This window comes from Rhinoraja longicauda, chromosome 29 (genome assembly GCF_053455715.1).
Source record: "Rhinoraja longicauda isolate Sanriku21f chromosome 29, sRhiLon1.1, whole genome shotgun sequence".
NCBI classification, from domain to species: Eukaryota; Metazoa; Chordata; class Chondrichthyes; order Rajiformes; family Arhynchobatidae; genus Rhinoraja; species Rhinoraja longicauda.
Genome location: NC_135981.1, coordinates 12,626,943 through 12,647,403, shown reverse-complemented (window position 1 = coordinate 12,647,403; position 20,461 = coordinate 12,626,943). Strand labels below are relative to the sequence as shown.

Here is a 20,461-nt window from a genome sequence, read left to right as displayed (position 1 = left end):
CAGGGTACTCATTTTGGTTGATCAGCCATGATCATATTGAATGGCAGTGCTGGCTCGGGCAGACTGGCCTACGCCTGCACCTATTTTCAATGTTTCTACGCTTTTAAAGTGCTTATTCCAAGTGTTCCTTATGTGTTGATGTTTTTGACTCTGCATTCTTTCGGGCAGCAAGTTCCACATTCTACTACTCATTGAGTAAAATTACCTTTTCTCAACACCTCTAATCCTAAATCACCACTCATCTACACCCTCCATTTTCGCTCCCAGAATAACCCGTAACTATAATACATCCCTGGCAACATCCTCAAATCTCCTCTGCACTCTCACCAGTGTTATTACATCCTCCCTGTAGTTTGGATCAAAGATAGTACCTCAGCTGTGACTTGGCTAATGTCTTGCACAATTCTAGCACAAGCTTTTGCATTCATTAAAAGGCAAAGATCCCGGTTGTCTTCTTAAGCATCTTATCTACCTATTCATCTCTCTCCAGAGATTTTTGGGCAATTATTTCAAGATCCCCATGTTCCTCTGCATTACTTAATATCTTACCATATAACGCTTGGGCAGTTTACAACCTAGCAGTATGAATATTGATTTCTCTCATTTCAAGCAACGCTTGCTTTCCCTCTGTCTCTGTCCCTCCCCCACCCTAGTTCTCTGACTATTTTCACTGTCCTCCTGATTAATTTTACTGGTTGTATGCCTCGTTGTCAACTTCCCTTCAACCAATAATGAACCCTTCTACATTTCCTTGTTCGTTGTCTACTTTGTTCTGTTGCTTTCACACCTTAACCTTCTATATCTTTAGATACATTGATACATAGACAATAGGTACAGGAGTAGGAGTAGATGTGATCATCCCCAATCAGCACCCCATTCCTGCCTTCTCCCCTTACCCCTTGATTGCGTTAGCCCTAAGAGCTCTATCTAACTCTCTCTCGTTTCCCTCTCCGAGCGATGGCTGCCTCGCCAACGGTCTGCCTCGTCTTTTTCCTTCTTGGTGTTTTTGGTTTGTTGTAAAACATATGTTTTAGTTTATCTTTAGTTTTGTATTATGTGGGGGGTGGTGGGTGAAACATTTTTAATCTTTTTCCTCAACAGAGATGCGACTTTTTCCATGTCGTATCGCCGTCCGCGCTGGCGGCCTCTTGCTGTGGATCGACCTTGGGAGTTCCAACCGCGGGAGCCTGTGGACTTACCATTGTGGATCTGGCAGTCCCTGTCGGGGATCGACCTCCGGAGCTCCAACCGCGGGAGCCTACGGACTTTAACATCGTAGAGCTCGCGGTCCCTGGTTAGGGGCCGGCTTAGGGAGCTTCAAGCCGCAGGAGCTTCCACCGCCCTGACTGCGGGAGCTTCGACTGCCCGAGCTTCCGTCGCCCCCAACTGCGGGAGCTTCCTTCGCCCCGACCACGGGAGCTTTCACCACCCCGACCGCGGGAGCTTTGATCGCCCCGACCGCGGGAGCTTCCATCGCCCCGACCGCGGGAGCTTCCACCGCCCCGACCACGGGAGCTTCCACCGCCCCGACCGCGGGAGCTTTCACCACCCCGACCGCGGGAGCTTTGATCGCCCCGACCGCGGGAGCTTTGATCGCCCCTGTTCGGCTCCCCCGACCGCGAGAGAAAAGGATGAAAGAAGATAAGACTTTATTGCCTTCCATCACACACAGTGGGGAATGTGGAGGAGTCGCTGTGGTGGATGTTTATGTCAATTTTTTATGTAGTTGTGTGTCTTGTTCCTTTTTTTTGTATGACTGTATGGCAAATCAAATTCCTCGTACGTTGCAAAACATACATGGATAATAAATTGCGATGATGATTCCTTCTCTCCATTCCTTCTCTCCAGACATGCTGTCTGTTCCACTGAGTGACTCCAGCATTTTGTGTCTATCTTCAAATATCTCTAGTCTTTTTTATCCTCTAAAAATTTCATTTGCCACTTTTGTGGCAATCTGAGCAGGCTAGAACTTCCTTTTCTATCGATCAACTATTTTCAAATTGGCAACAAACTTAATTGCAGCCACCTTATTTGTACGGAAGTAAAACAAAAAACTTGCATTGAGCCCTGCAGAACATTAAGGTATACAGCTCTCCATTCATGAAAATTCTAGGCAATCGTTAGCCTTCTGTCACCAAACTAATTTAAAAATCCAATTTGTTACTTTCCCCTCTGTGGTTTAAATGTTTTTGACCAATAGCAAACGGGTGTTTTTTCTAAACGTCTTGATAACATTGTCATAAATGCTTCTTATTACCACCTCCAAAAGTTCAATCAATAATGATTAACCTTAAGTAACTCGTATTTTTCTAAATGCTGATTTATGCGATCCCCCCAAATTTCCCCACTTCTTAGCACACACAATTTAGTGCCAACCGTCAAATTATTGATTTGTTAGTCGATTGTCCAAACGATCAGGTACAAGTCTATAGCGATTTCAAAGGGAATTAGAAGCACCTCCATTTCTTTATTGGATACATATTTGTTTTGTATCTTCATTAACACCTCCTTGAATTCTTCCCTTTACTCTGAGACTTATCTTCATGTAACTGTTTTACTAAATAATTTTTCATCTTAATAAAATTTGTCTTGCTCCAATTTATAAATGTGTTAAATCTAACTGTGTTAAATCAAACTGAATTAGTCTCTGACGTGCTAGCCCTCTTGACACCTTTTCCACATGCCAAAATTCATTTCCCGAAGAACAATCTAGCAAGAACCCTTCTCTTGCCGAGCTAAATAAAACAAATTTCTGTTCTATGAGCATACTTTTTCTAAACATTTTACTCTGGTACCTCTCCAAGTTTACGTTACTGTAGTTACAATCTCCAGTTTTCACTGGCTTATTACTTTTGCACACAAAAGTTTAAGTTTAAAGAATCAACATGGAAACAGGCCCTTCTGCCCATCCAGTTCAGGCTGACCATTTGATCACCCTTTCACGAGTCCCATGTTATCCCACTTTCTCGCCCACTTCTTACACATTATGGAGCAACTTACAGAAGGCAATTAACCTACAAACTTGCAAATCTTTGGGATGTGGGAGCAAACTGGAGCACCCAGAAAACACATTGGGTCACAGGGGGAATGTGCAAACTCCAGACAGCACTCGAGGTTCAAACTCCACTCTCCTTGTATAGGACACTTTCCAAAATCAGATCTCCGAGCTTTTTGTCATACATGTCTTAAGATTTGCTTTTAAGGTTGGTTGTCAAATTTAATTTGATGAAACTCTTGCCAAGGCATTTGGGATATTTTACAATGTTTAAGGCACAGTAAAAATACAAGGTATTGTTATGCTCTTCCACTCGCTTTTAAAAATTTGTTCGGTGCCCTTAGCCTCAACCTCCAATTTTGGAAAAAAAGTATTCATACCCAAAATGTTTATTTTCCCAAGATGCCACATTTATAAAAACGCGTCAAGCAACTGCACCGTAACACTTAATGAATTTGGTGCAACATCTATTAACTTTCGACTGAATTTAGATTCTAAAAATCCAGTGTCGTTGAACCAACTGCTGGCATTTAAAGAATAAATCCAATTTTTGAATCCCAAATGTTGATGAAAAGTCGATCTTGCATCTCCAAGTCTGTCAATTGGACAGTAAATAGACACAAAAAGCTGGAGCAACTCAGCGGGGCAAGCAGCATTTCTGGAGAGAAGGAATGGGTGACATTTCGGGTCGAGGCCGTTCTTCAGACTAGGCCTGACCCGAAACTTCTCATAAGACAGTCTTGCCATTTCAGGAATCAGCAGAGTGAGCCTCTGTTGCACTTTCTCTAGGACAAGTATACATTATGAGGCAAAATTGCACACTAATACTGCAGGAGCAGTAAATTATTATAGAACATTCTTGCCATTATATAATCAAAACCTTGTGCAACTAAGGGCAACAATTCATTTGAATTGCCACACCAACACTTTTGCTTACAGGAATAAGTGTACAGAGTCATCCAGATCCATTTGTACATCAACACTTCACAATCAATTGACTTTTAAGTAAATCTCTGCTTTTATTACTTCACATATACACCACATTATATTGTATCTACCATGCATCCGATCACTCTCTTAACCTGTCTCTTTGCATCCTTCTCACAACTCACAAACTCAATTTTGTTTCTATGGAGTAAAATGGACAATAGAAATCTCTCTGCCGGGGATCCTATTTCATCCCTACTTTCCCATAATGTTCGAGGATACACTTGGTCAGATTGTGGGGATTAATCCACCTTAACCATTCTTTAAAACTGCTAGCACTAAGTATATTAAGGATAAAAAGAATACCAGGGAAAGAGTAGAGCCCATTAGTGATAACAGGAGCAATTGGCATGAAGCCAGAAGGTGTAAGGAAGATCCTAAATAAATGTTTTTAAATTAGAAAGGAAACAAACTTTGTAGTTGGAGAACTCAGTGAAGGAGGTGGTGAAATTCTATTACACATTTCCAAAAATAAAGAGGAGATACCCAATGCTTTAGTGGGCATAAAAGGTAAACCCACGGGGCTGGATGAAATTTATCCCAGGCTGCTGTGTGAAGGCCAGGAAGAGTGTTGGGATTCCTGCTGAGATTTTTACCTTTCCGTTTGTCACAAGTGAGGAATCAGATGACTGGAGGATGGCAAATGTGCTTCCCCTTTTCCTTGTTGACAAGCGAGCCTAACATCAGTAGCAGAGAGTAGAAATAAGGAACTGCAGATGCTGGTTAATACACAAAAGTGCTGGGTAAGGCAGCATCTCTGGAGAACATGGTTTTGGGTCGAGACTTTTCTTCAGACTGAGTGTGGGATTGAAGAAAGTCCCTCACCACCCCTCTTCCAGCTTTCTTCTCCACCCTACCAACAATTAGTCCAATGGTAGAGGGCATACTCTAAGTCTTGTACCATAGTGGTTACTCTCTCCTACATGACACTGCACAACAAGATTAATAACTAATCCATTTTCATTGCATATTACCAAATTTAGAATAGCCTATTCCCAGTTGACTCCTCAACGTGCCAGCCTAAAAAAAATTGTCCCAGAAATACTACAGGAATTCATGTTTTCAGTGTTATTCCAAATTTATTTTGACCAATGTAGCTTGAACCAAAATCACAGCAACAGTACAAAGCAAAAGCTATTTTTGGTTGGCAAATGTGGCATCAGTCCTAGCTTTGGTGCAAAAGTCTGCCTTTCAAAAGGCAGCAGAAATGTAGGCTTCAAAGTAGTTAAGTGCAACACTGCCATAAAGAGAGGGTACTCAGTTCACCTTTTCTTCACTACTTCTTTCATAGCGCAATCAGAAAGTAATTGCATGGTTCTGATCTCACCCATAATCCTAGGAATTCAAAATGACTATTTCTATACTTTACAGTGGGGTCTTTTTAGGTGGGTTCTTATCTGATGTAGACACTCAATTTGTGGAAGTATTTACTGAACCCTAATTGACCCTATCTGTTTCTTCCCTTTACCATTCCAGACATATTTAGATATCAGCATCTTGGCCCTGGCTGAGCTTAGGTCACAAAGCAACCCAAGTTTCTTATTTGGTTACCAGCCTATAGCTGCAAGATAGCCCAGGCAGGACTGACTCACCCCACAGGCCTCCCAGGGAACTGTGGGGAAGACTGGTGGTGAGGCCTGTCTGAGCCAAAGAGGCCTCAGTGGCAGCGGGGGCCTCGCGGGCTAGGCGGCAGCAGCTGGAGCCTCTGTGGCGGTGGAGCGTGAGGGGGATGGAGGGGGGGAAGACAATGGGGATCTGATGACTGTCGTGAAGAACAATGGAGGACCTGGCATAGGGGGACGGCCGTGAAGAACAATGGAGGACCCGGAGTGGGGGGACCGCCATGGGGGACGGTGTGAGAACAAAGGGGGACCCGGTGTGGGGGAGGGGAGCACTGTAGTTTCGGAATCCTCTGCCCAGGGGATAAGCCTGTGTTTGTTTGTTTGTTCATTCGTTTGTTCCGGTTTAGGCACTGTGCAGCCAGCCAACAGTTGCTTGACTTTTTCTTTTTTTTCCACTTTTAATTTCAAGTTTTTGTGCACCTTGAGTGTTGTGACTGTTGGCAGACCAATTTCCCTCCGGGGATGAATAAGGTTTATCGTATTGTATCATAGACACAACATGCTGGAGTAACTCAGCGGTACAAGCAGCATTTCTGGGGAGAAGGAACGGGTGACGTTTTGGGTCGAGACCCTTGTTCAGACTGATGTCAGGGGAGTGGGAGGTACATAGATAAGGAAGTGTAAGATGTGAAAACAGTACAAAGGGAATGGAGATCAAGGAAAATGTAGAATAGATCATTGTTGGTTGGGAGAAGGTAACAACAAAGCAAACAGATAAAATGGCGTCGGAGACAGTAAGACTGGTCAGAGAACTAGGAAGGGGGAGGGGATGAAGAGAGAGGGAAAGCAAAGGCTACTTGAAGTTAGTGAAGTCAATGTTCATACCGCTGGGCTATAAGCTGCCCAAATGAAATACGAGGTGCTGTTCCTCCAATTTGCACAGGGTCACTCTGACAATGGAGGAGGCCCAGGACAGAAAGGTCAGTGTATGAATGGGAGGGGGAGTTAAAGTGTTTAGCAACCGGGACATCAGGTAGGTTTATAATAATAATAATTTTTATTTGTCATATGTAGGTTGGCACAGGGCCAACGGTACAATGAAATGTATTTGACAATGCAACGGGTCACCTCAGCAGTAATATTCCAAGGATAAATAAGATTTAAAAAATGACATCAGTAAGGTAAAAAGACAATATTAAAAATAGGTAAAAAGACAATGTTAAAAATAATCAACATATATGATTTGAAATGTGTTTATGAGTTCAGAAGCCTGATGGCCTGATGGTAGAAACTGTTCTTAAGTCTGGTGGTACACACAGCCATATTCCTGTATCGTCTGCCTGACGGTAACAAGGAGAACAGCCTGCATGCCGGGTGGCTGTGGTCCTTGATGATGCTGCGTGCCTTCCGCAGGCACCGCCGGTAGAAAATGTCTTGAATGGCCGGGAGACAGTTGCCAGTGATGTGCTGTGCCGTCTTCACCATTCTCTGTAGTGATTTGTGGCTGTGGGCAGAACAGCTCCCGTACCAGACTGTAATGCAGCCCGTCAGCAGGCTCTCGATGGTGCATCTGTAGAAGTTTGTGAGGATGCTGGCGTTCATGCCAAACTTTCCCCAATAGCTGTAGCTGACCGTGGGTGTTTGTATTCAGGCTAGCGATATTAATCCATTTCAGACCCAAGAACATTATTACGTCAATTATTCCATTCAGTGGCTGACACAACATAATCATCGTGGTTCACAAGGCGATTGAAGACGAACATGATTCGTCATCGAGACCAAAAATACTTCAAAATAAAACTGGTTTCGCAGTTATACATAATTAACTCATAATTGGATCACATTTAAAATATTGCTAATTCTGTCATTTTAATTAGCAGCTTATTGAGCACAGTGGAAGCTTTGGGTCTCCTCTCAGACAAGCTACATTGTCTGTCACTAAAGTGCACATCACTATTTTAAAAAGCTGGCAGCTTCCAGTTATCAGTGGATTTCCCTCTTCAGAAGTATATCTGTCCTCCAATTACGATTCATAACTCCAAATCACAACAAACGTTAAAATTGGCAAAAACAGGTGATCTTTAAGATCCCTTGATCTTTTAGAAATGCTTTTTGTTTTAAAACCGCATATGCTACCTGACCTGCTCAGTATTTCCAGCACTGTTTTATTTTAATTTCAGATTTATACCATCAACAGTATTTTGCTGAAACAAGAGACTGCAGTTACTAGAAACTTCAGTGAAAAAAATTTGCTAGAGGAACTCAGCAGGCAAGGCAGTACCTGTGGGGGGAAATAACTGACGATGCTCTCTGAAAAAGGATCCCAATGCAAAATGTTGCTGTCAATTTCACTCCACAAATATTACCTGATCTGCTGAATTCTTTTCTTTGCATGTTGCTTTTGGGCAAACACGTCCTCTCAAACAGAATCTACTCCTCTCCAATTATTTTTTACTCTTCCCCTCCAATCTTGCAGACTCAATACAGTGCACAACTTCCTAATCGCAATGCTCCTCTTCCTCAAATATTGTAAAAGGCAGACAAATCAAATCTTACCTCTTCAAAGGCTGCAGATTCAAGCCTCATTCTCCAATGGTGCATAATCTCTCATTCCCACTCCAGTGGGCACACGCCTTCTCAATTTATCTTCAGTACTTTCATACCACAGATCCTTTCCTCAATCCCCTACTTTCCGACTACTTTACCCACCTATTGCTAAAACCAATGGATGAAAACAGGGCATTTGACCCGAGTACACCCCAATCTTTAATTAACACAAAAAGCCATCAAACCTTTCCATCTGAAAATAGACACAAAGTGCTGGAGTAACTTAGCGGATCAGACAGCATCATTCAGAAAGGCGAGTGACATTTCGGATTGGGACCCTTCCTCAGACTTTGCTTCTGAAAGTCTTGCTGTTGCCACCTGATTTTACCGTATATTCTGCAATGGCTGTACATGCAGACAACAGTATATCACAAGGCTGAACCAATACTGTTCCCAGGGCACTGTGGAAATCTACAAGAGCTGTTTTATCTTGTTACTTTACGCACTCCCTCCATTATTATATCTCATCATCAACACTAATATAGTATTTCCTGCCAATGTTTACACTGGCTTTACTCATCTATATTAGTAGACTCTGCAAAAATCCATGTACAATGCCATTTCTACACCAGGTCAAGAAAGAACTGAAATATGCTCAATTCATTTTACTGTATCATTACATACATAAGCCTTTGAGCAATTATTGCATGAATCTTCCAGGGTATAAACTGTGGTAGCTCAATATGCCTACAATAATACCTTTAATTAACATGTCATTTCAATAATTGTATTAATATATCCCTATGTATCTTGCATTAGTTCTGTGAAATGAGTACCAGCACTATACCTGTATTTGTCAGAACATCAGTACAGTCTCTAGCTGCTTATAAATCCATTAATATATCCACATTAATACTGCGCAGTGGTGTAATTTTGCAGGTCCTGTACACACTAATTAATATTGTGGTATATTACATGCAAATTATTAGTCTGCAAATCATTAGGAGGATTTAAAACCAGTCCTACACAACAGTGCTTTTACAAGAGTTGAGTTTACTTGTATTTGAATAACAAAATATTCTACACCAGGTCAGCATACATGAATAGCTTTTGAGATTTTGTACAGCCACTCGCTTGTTGAACCCTACATTATTAGCATATTACATTACTTTCGTCATTAACTCTGTCAATGTGGAATTTCATTTTCTCGTCATTTAAATATTTAAATGCACATGTGGTCAGAAATCTAGTTTTGGAAATTAATTACACAATTCTATTATTAAATTATTACACAAATCCTACTGGGGTACAGTGGATTTCTAGAAAAGATTAAAGACTCGGACAACATAAAGGCTGTGGTAAAAATGTGTTGCATCTCGTCTAGGCTGTCCCTGTACGGCTACAAGTCTAGCATCTTCCCCAAGCAGAGAATTTCTCAGTTATCCTCTGCCCATAAAATGGAAAAATCCAAAGCAGCCAAAGCATCTCATAAACAGGCACTCAAAAATAAAGGTGGCTGATTCACAATGCTATTGAGCAGAATGCACTGACCGAAATCATGCTCAGCACCACATGAATTCAGACCATGTAACAAACGAGTGGCTGAAGCTGGTAAAAGAATGAAATTAGACGTGAGCCAATACTGCATTTGATTAATTTTGGCAAAGAGCCTGATAAAATTGAAGTTAATGGTGTTGACTCTTCACTGGCTAGTGCCACAATTAGCACAAAGGAATCCACTATGCTTGTTGGAGCTACTCAAGGACAGCATACCAGCCCCAATCCATGCCATTAATGACATTCTCTCCAGTCAAAAGTTCAGAAGGAGGATTGTTCCAGGAATGGTATTAAAGGTAGTAATGGTATTAAATAACGGTCTGAAAATAAAAGTTTAAATACCACCATACCAGTATGGGAAATTGCTAATTTAATGAATTGGAAATAAAAGCAGACTAATACGAGTCACAATGACCAAAACGATGAGATTATTTTGACAAAGGTGACAGAAATACTCAGCATGTCAGGGCGCATTTGTGAAGAGAAATACAGTCAACCTTTCTGGTTTAGTTTAGTCCAGAGATACAGCATGAAAACATGCTCTTCGGCCCACCGAGCCCGCACTGAATAACAATCCCTGTACATTAGCACTATCGTACACACTAGGGACAATTTACAATTTTTACCGAGGCCAATTAATCTACAAACCTGTATACCTTTGGAGTGTGGGAGGAAACCGTAGCACCCAGGAAAACCCAAACGGTCATGGGGAGAACGTACAAACTCCGTTCAGACAGCACCTGTAGTCAGGATCAACCTCGGGTCACTGGCGCTGTAAGGCAGCAACTTTATGCCACCGTGCCACCCTGCACCAGAACTGGGAAGGAGACAATCTTGCCAATCTGCAGGGAAATGGGGGAGGGGGATGTCTTTGATGTGGAAAAGCCAGGGTAAGCATGGGGATAAATTGTAAACAAGGTGTTATCTGGTCAATGAGTGACTGGGAAGAGTTCATGAATGATTACAGACAAAAGAAATGCCGAGCAGGAAGACATGCCCGACATGTTAGGATAGGCATGTTTGCGCTCCCAGCAAAAGTGGAGAACAAAATCATGCTGAGAGTATGGACTTCTCCTACAAACAGAAATGACAGAAACGCACTGATAGTCACACTCTAACCCACCCCCTTCTGAACTTGCAACATTCCACTCGCAAACTAACCCTGATATTGTCATCAAACATGCCAACTAGGGTGGTGCTATTATTATCTGGTGAATTACCTATATTTAGTAGAGACCAAATATCAGCTCACAGACATCTCTTCATAGCTCCTTTGGATCATGACAATAGCTATCATCAGGTATGGTCACCCAGTTATGGACCTCATTTCTTCAGGAAACCTCCTGCCACAGCTTCCTGCCTTAGTGTTGCAGCCTCACACAGCCTGCTTCTATCGCCTTGGCAATCCCAGCATTTCAGCCACTCTTACCCCACTTATTTCTTCCTTGACACTATCCTTTCTCCTCTAGTCCAGTCCTTTCAAATGTCTCTGTTCTTACCCACTAGGACAGAACAAGGATCAAGTACCCCAGTCATCATATTCTAGCTGGCCATCCTCTATTCAACAATTTCAGCCACCTTCAAAGAAATTCCACCTTCCCCATCTCCACCCCATTCAACATTTCTTTGGGACCATTCGCTTTGCGACTCTATGGTCCACCCTTCCCTTCCCGCCAACCTTATTACGGCACTTCCTCCTGCAACAGCAAGTGATGTAAAACATGTATTTTAATACTTTTCCTTCCCACTATCCAGGAAACCAGTCTTTCCAAGTGAAGCAATGATTCACTTGCATTTATTCCAATGTACTGTACACTATTCATAGATTATTGCACAGGACAACATCAGGCCCAACAACCCATAATAGGTGCCGACCAAAATGCCAAATTAAATTAATCCCATCTGCCTGCAAGTGGTCCACATTGCCTCCATCCCCTGCCTGTTCACATGCCTGTCTAAATGCCTTTCAAGTCAAGTACCACTATTCCAGCTTGTCTTGAGGTGATTTACATGGTGAACTTGACTGAGCGCACAATATTTTTGTAAGTCCAAATTCAGTGCTTCGGATGCTGCCAGTTGTCGATATGAGTTTGTGCTTAAACTACCAAGTTTGAGATAATCTTAGTGATTAATCTTACTAATTTCCCCAGGTTTGGGGCATCAGTGATAAAACCTGCCTTTTCTTGTCATCCCAAACTGCCCTTGAAGAGGTAGTGGTATATACTAGAGGCAAACCAGCATTTTTGATGATGCAGCAGGATGCCAGACATTTTCACAGGATAATCTAATTCAATCACAATGCTTAGTCCAGATCACTTGGAGGCCAGACACAACACACTTGGCAGGTCATTTCTCTTGAAGGGCATAAGGAACAAGATGGTATTTTAGAACAATCCAGTAGTTTCAGGGTCACTACGAAGTAGATTTTTTTAAAAATCCAGATTATTTAATTAATAGAATTTAAATGTCACAGCTGTTTTGATGAGATTTGAACATTTGGTTAATCTAGGCCTCTCGGTTTCTGAAATAAAGGCAGACTGGAGTGCGGTATACTCAAGGAGAAGGTCAACCAATGTGTGCGCATTAACATCAGTGTCTGGTTTTCTGTCCTCTAAGATTCCTCAAGATCAAGGCCTCCCTCTGTCAAATCCATGTGGTAGGTATGTGTAATGGCTGTACCAGGTAAAAAGAAATCACACACAGACCACATCCACACATCAATATGATGTTTTGGACCTGGAATGTCAGAAACCTTATGAACCCTAATATACAAACCTGAACGTTGCTCTAAACTCATTGATAAGAAACTCGTGACAATGACATCGCTGCCCGTAGTACGATATGATAGACAAGAGATGTAAGAAAATAACTGCAGATGCTGGTACAAATCGAAGGTATTTATTCACAAAATGCTGGAGTAACTCAGCAGGTCAGGCAGCATCTCAGGAGAGAAGGAATGGGTGACGTTTCGGGTCGAGATCCTTCTTCAGACTGAAGTATGTGGGTGAAACAGAACAATAGCTGTAGCTGCCAGGATTGCAACATGTGTGCTGATGGTGGTTGGTTCTGATGTTAGAATGAACTGAAGGGTCATGAGCCATTCACAAATTCCACATGTTTTGTAGCTGAGACTGAAGTCTGAAGAAGGGTCTCGACCCGAAACGTCACCCATTCCTTCTCTCCGGAGATGCTGCCTGACCTGTTGAGTTACTCCAGCATTTTGTGAATAAATACCTTTGATAAACAAGAGATGGTCAACCCAAAAAAGGAGCAAGCATACATACCTTCTTCTGTGAAGGCAAACTTCAAGAAAAAGAAATGATATTTTCATGGAGTGGGCTTCACCATAAAGAATAAGCTAATCAGAGGTCTCAGCTACAAAACATGTGGAATTTGTGAATGGCTCATGACCCTTCAGTTCATTCTAACATCAGAACCAACCACCATCAGCACACATGTTGCAATCCTAGCAGCTACAGCTATTGTTGTTTCACCCACATACAACATGTGCTAATAATTGTTGCAATGATCACCACTAAGTCTGCTATGTTACCCTCGGCAACCGGGTCCCAAAACAGCAACAGAAAAGTTGCAAAAGAAAATCAATTTCTTAGCTCTTTTGGGCTCTACAAAGATAGCTCTGAGAGAGTTTCAAAGACTCCTTATCAACTCCCAGCCAATAGAACCCAGAGTTCCCACTGCACATGGACCACATTTAAGTCCCAATAATTAACGTCTATGAAGTGATTGGGTTCACTATCCAGACTGGTTGGACAAGAATTGGTACAAGATCCAGCAACCAATTAACTCAAAATACAAGACACTTCTTGTTTAGACGTTTCACCATGCCTCAAAGAAAAAGTAACAGCTCAACAAATACATGATGTCCGGCAGAAAACCAGTGAACTAAAGCCACCAGATAGCAAGTGAAAAGAGTGCAGTTTCTTCAGTTTTGTTAAGGTCATCTGCAGCCCAAACACCCATGACACCTCCCCACAGAGAATCAAGAGCAGAGGTGAAATTTTTCATGAAAGAAAGACAATCAATGTTCAAAGGAAGGAATATTTTGAAGACCTTCCAAAGTGCAAACTAATCTATCCTTCATGCAAGTACCCTTAATACCATTCCATAGCAACGTATTCAGACCAACCTTGCCTCCATTCCTGACAAGTTAATTAAAAAGCAAGGCTTCTGAACTACACAGTATCCCAGCTGAAGTTTTAAGGCTCAGCAAAGAGTAATTGTAATCTCAGCTGCCCCTCAGGAAGAGGAGGATGTACTGCAGATGCCATAATCATGCCCATCTTCAGGAAAGGAAAGAAATGCAATGTGGCAATAAGAGAGGAAACTCTCTGCTAACTGCCAGCAATGTCATTGCCAGGGTGTTCCGCAGATGCTTTCACCCAGTGGCCAAAGAGCTCCTCCTGGAATTTCATTGTGGTTTCTATCCATCTAGACAAAGTGGTTATGATTCTCATCACATAGCAACTCCAAGCAAAATGGCAGGATTAGCAAAAATGGCCTTTTCACTGTCAATTAGGTGGAATTGTGGAGCACCCTCCCCAAATTCAGCTGCCCACATGAATTAGTTTACTTCATCAAAGCATGCATGTTGAGGCCTTAACCATCGGGTCTGCAACAGATCTTTGTCAAGCTATGTTGTGCAATTGTCCCAACACATTGTGTATGCTCTAGACTCAAAACATTACCCATTGCTACTATCCAGGGATGTTGCTTGTCCCACTGAGTAACTCCAGCATTTTGTGTGTCTCTCTTTATATTTTTTTCTCACCGCATTGTTGCATCTCATCATGAGAAACGATTCATCTTATACTCCAAAACCAAGGTCACATCAACCGCACAGCTGCACGGATGACATTTGTGTTTGTGCATATTGATGCCAAATTCTAAATTAGTCAACTCATTAAATGAAGCATACTATATCAACATTTCCCCACTGTATGACAATAATGATTCATAGCAAGACCCGGGATAATACAAGTTGTCATCTTAGTGCAAGCACAGCCTTTTACCAACTGAGTGAATGGTGCGATTAAAAATAAATTAACCAAAATCAGTACTCTTTAGATACATTAACCAAAATTATCCCAAAGCACTGAGGCCCAAATGACACTCAGTCGGCTCCACTCAGCAGATGATGCTATGTGCATGTCTGTCACCAAACTCCCAAAACCAACAGTTGAGCCTAAGCCCTGTCATGGGAGAAGATTAACAGCTGAATTATAGAAAAGATTTAAGAATGTTCTCAAAGCCTCCTTGAAAAAAATGCAACATCCCCATTGACTACAGGGATTTTCTTCCTAGCCAGGGAAACATCAAAACCATGTCTTCCCTATCAAATCCCTCAAGAACCTTTGTATGTTTCAATTACCATACCACGTTCTTAACTCAAGAGTATTGGCCAAGTCTATATAATATATCCTGATACAACAAACCCACTATCCCATTAATCAACCTGGTGAATCTTTATTAAACTCACTCTAAAGTATATAATTCTAGATGTTACACATAATCTTCCAGATACAGTCTCAACATAACATCCTACACCAACTAGAGTTATTACCCGTGTACTCAAACACACTTGCAACAAAGGTCAATATACTGTCTTCATTATACACTGCATCTGCATTTTGACTTTTAGAGATTTATATGTGCAAGAACCACACAGATTCCACCGAACATCAACATCCATCATTTAAAAATCTCCATCTTTCTATAATTTTGACCAAAGTGGATATCACTTTCCCACATTATATTCCATTTGCCATGACCTTGATCTCCTTAATCCATTGGTGTCTTTAATCTGTTTTTTTCTCTATGAATCCTCCTCACAGACCACAATGTTACTGACCATGGGATCATAAACATAGTTTAAAATAATACACTTGACATCCTCATCCAAACCATTGACATTGATTGTGAATAACTGGTATACAAGATCTGATCCTTGCAGCACCCCACAAGGTCATTGCCTCCCAGTCTAAAAACTGACCCATTTTTTCCTACTGTTCTCTATCTATTAATTTATCCTTATTACCTCCAATCACATATTCCAATGTTGTTTAATAATCTCACACAGCATCTTATTCAAGATACATGGGAAGTCCAAATACACCATATACACCAGTTCCTTCTTTACAATGGTTTATTGTTTAAACAACCACAAAAAGTAATAAATTAAGTGTGATTTTTCAGTAATAAATCTGTGTTGATTCTACTCAATCCTGCTCTTATTTAATAAGTGTCCTGTTACTACTTGTTTAATAATCACTTCTAGTTTCTCCTGTTATTGACAACAGACCGAGGTTATAGTTCCCCATTTTACCTTTCTCACCTTTCTTAAACAACAGTTACAGTTGATAAACTTCCAACCACTGGGTACCATTCCCTCCCAAATCCACAACCCGGAAGGGCAAGGGTGGCTGATTTAGCTTCCACTTGGACATTTCCCCAAGACACACGCCATAAAATACAAGGGCCATACTGAGTGAAAATCACGGAACTCACTCCCCAACCTTCAACACTGACCGCAGGCGGCCAGAACGATGTTCGCCACCAACTTTTCTCAAGGTAACTGGGAATGGGCAATGCATCATAGTGACACCCAAAACTCGCAGACGAACATTTGACAATCCCACAGTGGAATCGACAGCTTACTTTGGTGAATAATAGCTCAACATGCCAACGCACGCACATTCCGCTACACGGCGTCTGATCTCCACATACCTGCATTAGTGTGTGCTGCTCTATATGCTCGAGGTTTCGGTACTTCGCGGCCCTCTTCGGCTTTGCGGTTGAGTCCCGCCGAGGGCCGCGCTCTGTTCGCTCCAGACTCGGGTAGATCCCGGGGCACTGGGCCCCGCGCCCCACACTTCCTGCAGATTCAGCCCCGGCGCTTCGCACCTCCCACCGTCTCCATGGCGGCTTCGAGTTAGAGGGGCCCCAGCCCCCAGAACCGTGCGGGCAGACTGCAGACGGCCGCACGGCGAGCAATCATCCGTCCAACGGCGAATCTCAGCAGACTTCCCCCCCACCAATCCGCGCCGCCAACCTGCCCAGCGACGCTCTGCGCGTGCGCCCCAACGTGCGGCCGGGGCTGTTCGGCATTTCCCGATGCGCATGCGCAGCGAGCGAGTCGGGAGCCCGGCATCCTGTCGAATTGTGCGCTCTCAGTAGCCACTGCGTGCGCGCCCCCGCTGCTTCTTGACTCTGGCATTCACTCTGACGTGCGCGGCCCCGCTGCTCCTCGACTCTGGCATTCACTCTGGCGTGCGCGGCCCCGCTGCTCCTCGACTCTGGCATTCACTCTGGCGTGCGCGGCCCCGCTGCTCCTTGACTCTGGCATTCACTCTGACGTGCGCGGCCCCGCTGCTCCTTGACTCTGGCATTCACTCTGACGTGCGCGCCGCCCCACCGTCGAATTGTGCGCTCTCAGCAGCCACTGCGTGCGCGCCGCCGCTCCTCCTTGACTCTGGCATTCACTCTGACGTGCGCGGCCCCGCTGCTCCTTGACTCTGGCATCCACTCTGACGTGCGCGGCCCCGCTGCTCCTTGACTCTGGCATTCACTCTGACGTGCGCGGCCCCGCTGCTCCTTGACTGGCATCCACTCTGACGTGCGCGGCCCCGCTGCTCCTTGACTCTGGCATTCACTCTGACGTGCACGGACGTCCCTCTCTCCTTGACGCGGGCGGTTTGACGAAGGAACTGCAGGCTCTGGTTTAAACCGAAGATGGACAAGAAATGCTGGAGCAACTCCGCGGGTCAGGCAGCATCTCTGGAGAAAAGAAACAGGTGACGACGGGTGTCCGGTCCCACTTTGCTCACTGCTTCATTTCTCCCCCCTTTTAACGCCATATGCTGCCTCAGCCAAATCTGCAGAGGGAAGCGGAGAAGTGCAGAAGATCGCAGCGGTGTCATAACGGCCCATGGTGGAATCTGTTGGAGGACCAGTCGCTCTTCTGGGGGCGATGAGGGCTTCTGCTTTGAAAATCAATAAGTGAATTCATAAGTGTGCAGGAAGGATCTGCACCGAAGATAGACACACAATGCTGGAGTAACTCAGCGGGACAGGCACCATCTCTGGAGAGAAGTTTCGGGTCAACACTCTTCTTCAGACTGACCTTGCCTGTCCCGCTGAGTTACTCCAGCTTTTTGCGTCCATTCACCTTCATAAAAGCTGGACTAACTCAGCAGATCAGGCAGCAACTCTGGAGAACATCCTTCGTTCTACAAGAAGTGAATTCAACGCTGTTGAACGTCCAAGAGTTCATAAGGTATACAAGATGATACTAAGATAGGTGGTGTAGTTAATAATGAAGTAGATTTTCAAAGTCTACAGAGAGACTTGGGCCTTTTGGAAGGGTGGGCTGAAAGATGGCAGATGGAGTTTAATGCTGATAAGTGTGAGGTGCTGCATTTTGGTAGGACAAATCAAAATAGGACGTACAGAGTAAATGGTAGGGAATTGAGGAATGCAGTGGAACAGAGGGATCTGGGAATAACTGTGCATTATTCCCTGAAGGTGGAATCTCATGTGGATAGGGTGGTGAAGAAGGCGTTTGGTATGCTTGCCTTTATAAATCAGAGCATCGAATATAGAAGTTGGGATGTAATGTTGAAATTGTACAGGGCATTGGTGAGGCCGAATCTGGAGTATGGTGTGCAGTTCTGGTCGCCAAATTATAGGAAGGATGTCGACAAAATGGAGAGGGTACAGAGGAGATTTACTAGAATGTTGCCTGGGTTTTGGCACTTAAGCTACAGAGAGAGGTTGAACAGGTTGGGTCTTTATTCTTTGGAGCGTAGAAGGTTGAGGGGGGACTTGATAGAGGTTTTTAAAATTTTAAGACGGACGGACAGAGTTGACGTGGGTAGGCTTTTCCCTTTGAGAGTGGGGAAGATTCCAACAAGGGGACATAACTTCAGAATTAAGGGACAAAAGTTTAGGGGTAACATGAGGGGTAACTTCTTTACTCAGAGGGTGGTGGCTGTGTGGAATGAGCTTCCGGTGGAAATGGTGGAGGCAGGCTCGATTTTATTATTTAAGAGTAAATTGGATAGGTATATGGATAGGAGGGGATTGGAGGGTTATGGTCTGAGAGCAGGTAGATGAGACTAGGTCAGAGAAAGTGGTCGGCGTGGACTGGTAGGGCCGAACGGGCCTGTTTCCGTGCTGTAATTGTTATATGGTTATATTGTTATAAGATGGGGGTTTTTCGAGAACATGAAGAACCAACGTTAAAGTGCTGGAGTAATTTAGCTTGTCGGGCAGCATCTATGGAGAACATGGATTGTGAGGTTTCGGGTCAGACGTTTCAGTCTGAAGAAGGGTCCCGACTAGAAACGGCACCTTTTTGATCCAATGGCTCCTGAAGATCCCTTTGATGATGAGGGGACAGATAAGGTGAGAGGGGTAAAATAATAGGAAGGTAAGGGACAACCTTTTCAGAGGGTGGTGGGTATATGGAACGAGCTGCCAGATGAGGCCGTTGACCCGGGTACTATAACATTTAAAATACATTTGGACATGTACATGGATAGGAAAGGTTTAGAGGACTAAACGCAGGCAGGTGGGACTCGTGTAGATGGGGCATCTTGGGCAGCAAGGGCAAGTTGGGCCGAAAGGCTTGTTTCCGTGCTGTATGCCAGTGCAATATATATCACTTTCTTCAGCCTCCTTCAATCCAGGATGTTGGAGATACCGAATCAGGCTGTGTTACACGAAGTGTTAAGAGAATAGTTAAGGGAATTATAACACAATTCTCTTTCAACTGACGCTGCCTGATGTGTGGAGTGTTTACAGCATTTTCTGTTTTTATTTTAGAAATCCAGCAAGCTAAGTTTTTAGATTTTCAATCCATGAACATTCTTCTAACCACTTCTTTAATCAGATCCAAAGAATTGCATCAGTTTAGGTAATTTCACTATTCACATAGTGTAATACATGCACAATCCTTTCCTACCTTATCTATATTATTTCAGTCTGAAGAAGGGTCTCGACACCGAAACGCCACCTATTCCTTTTCTCCAGAGATGCTGCCTGACTCGCTGAGTTAGTCCAGCATTTTGTGTCTATCTTTGATGGATTCCCTGTGCGACTATGAGAGCATTTTGATGTTTTTTTTTTCTTTCTGGAATCCCTAGCTGCGAGACTCAGAGCAGTGGTTCAGGAGTGTGATGTCAGACTTGCGAACAATTTGACCTGTCAGAGTTGGCTGAAAATAAGAGCCGAGGATGTTGGGCTGGGTGAGACCAAACACAAACCAGGCTGTTTGTAGAACACCTATGCTCTTCAATGGCCATACCATGCTCCCGGTTGCATACCATTTAAGCTCCCCCTTCCCATTCACGCACCAACCTGTCTGTCCTTGGGCTTCTACATTCCAGGGTGAGGCCAAATTGAACTAAAAGAACAACATCTCATTTTATGTATGAGAGGTTTATGACTCAATATTGTAATTAGACTTTCAAATTTAAGATAATCCTTAACCCCTACTTTCGCTTCTCTCCTGATTCCTCCCAATTCTTTGACCTCCCATTCAGCCTCCCCTTCATTCAGTTTTAACCCTTTCCACACCTGGTTCCATCCACCTACCCACTCAAATCACCAATTGGATCTCTGCCCTCCCCCCCCCCCCCCCCTACTTTTACCTGTCCATCTCTCTCTCTCTCTCTTAAATTGTATCCAACATCACTTCTCTTTATGATTCTAGCGCTGGCAGCCATTGTGCTCCTACTTGACATCCTCCATCCTCATTTCACCTTCACTCTTCCCACCTGGCTCAATCTGA

The 20,461-nt window shown here is 43.5% G+C and overlaps 1 protein-coding gene across 2 annotated transcripts in view; it reads right to left on the bottom strand.

Moving 5' to 3' along the window:
* Window positions 1-16,706, bottom strand: part of map3k3 (mitogen-activated protein kinase kinase kinase 3) — a 92,528-nt gene extending 75,822 nt beyond the window's left edge. For both annotated transcript variants that reach the window (XM_078424948.1, XM_078424949.1), the window contains exon 1: window positions 16,396-16,706. The gene's annotated coding sequence lies outside the window, so the exon portion shown is untranslated. The remainder of the gene's footprint in view (window positions 1-16,395) is intronic.
* Window positions 16,707-20,461: the final 3,755 nt, after the last annotated feature.